This window comes from Magnolia sinica, chromosome 5 (genome assembly GCF_029962835.1).
Source record: "Magnolia sinica isolate HGM2019 chromosome 5, MsV1, whole genome shotgun sequence".
Taxonomy (NCBI): domain Eukaryota; kingdom Viridiplantae; phylum Streptophyta; class Magnoliopsida; order Magnoliales; family Magnoliaceae; genus Magnolia; species Magnolia sinica.
In genome coordinates, this window is record NC_080577.1 from 86,084,113 (window position 1) to 86,085,355 (window position 1,243).

The following is a 1,243-nucleotide window of genomic DNA, read 5'->3' on the forward strand; positions in this document are numbered from 1 at the left end:
ACCACCTCTCTTTTGTGGTTGGGGACTTCTGTCACCTCTATTTGAATAATCCCATTGCTGGGAATTTTCGCACAAGGTTTCAAAGAAGTTCCACGCTTCGACATCACTTTTGGTCATGAATGACCCTCCACTAGTGGCATCAACCATGCGACGGTTCTGTGGTGTCAGACCGTCATAGAAGTATTGAACTTGTTGCCACTTCTTAAAACCATGGTGAGGACATTTAAGAAGCAAGTCCTTCCATCTTTCCCAACATTCATGAAAGTGCTCGCCCTCTTTTTGTGTGAAGTTAGTAATTTCTCTACGGAGGGCATTGGTTTTGTGAACGGGGAAGAACTTGTTTAAGAACTTCTTAGACAGTTGGTCCCATGTAGTGATAGATCCAACTTCTAGAGAATTCAACCATGCTTTCGCCTTATCCTTCAAAGAAAAAGGAAACAGGCGTAGGCGGATCGAATCGTCTGAGAAGTTTTGGAACTTAAAGGTGGAGCAAATGTTTAAGAATTCTTTCACATGATGATATGGGTCCTCCTTGTCCAATCCATAAAAGGATGGCAACAATTGTATGACTCCAGGTTTAAGTTCAAAGTGTGCTGCCGTAGTGATTGGCAACACTATGCATGAAGGCGCATTAAATTGGACAGGAGCTGAATAATCTTTGAGAGCTTTCACTTCAGTCTCATTCGCCATTTCAACAGGATTATTTCTCAATCTCTCACGAATTGTTCTTTCAATCTCAGGATCAAACGGTGCTAGTTCTATATTCAGAGATCTACGTCCTAGCATAAACTATGTTATTGCAATGTAAGAAAGAAAACTAAACTAAGAAGCAACCTAAGAGAAATAAAACTAGACCTAGAAACTATGAGATTCTAAAACAAGTTAAAACTATGTAAATAAGAATGGGAAGAAAGAACCCGGAAAAGGAGATGATTGATGTCTGAAGAATAGGGAGCACCTCCTTCACTTCCAATTTGGAAATCTATGTTAGAATCTAACTTAGAAATTTATGTCAGGATCCTACAAAACAGGAAATAGGTTAGTTTCTAAAATCAAGAAAAGAACTCTAAGTTAGAAAAAATCCTAAGCTATGAATTATGATAAGAGAGAATCCCAAATTCAATTTGGAATGAAACAGTCCCCGGCAACGGCACCAAAAACTTGATGTTTTATTTAAACCAACACGATTTAAATGATTTTTAAACTCGCAAGTATACGAATCAGATGCAGATACGGTACGTAT

At 38.5% G+C, this 1,243-nt stretch overlaps 1 non-coding gene across 1 annotated transcript; it reads left to right on the forward strand.

Annotated features, from left to right (window-relative positions):
- Positions 1–205: 205 nt before the first annotated feature.
- LOC131247472 (small nucleolar RNA R71) lies at positions 206–312 on the forward strand. Its single transcript, XR_009171765.1, has one exon. It is a non-coding gene; the product is annotated as a small nucleolar RNA R71 (small nucleolar RNA).
- Positions 313–1,243: the final 931 nt, after the last annotated feature.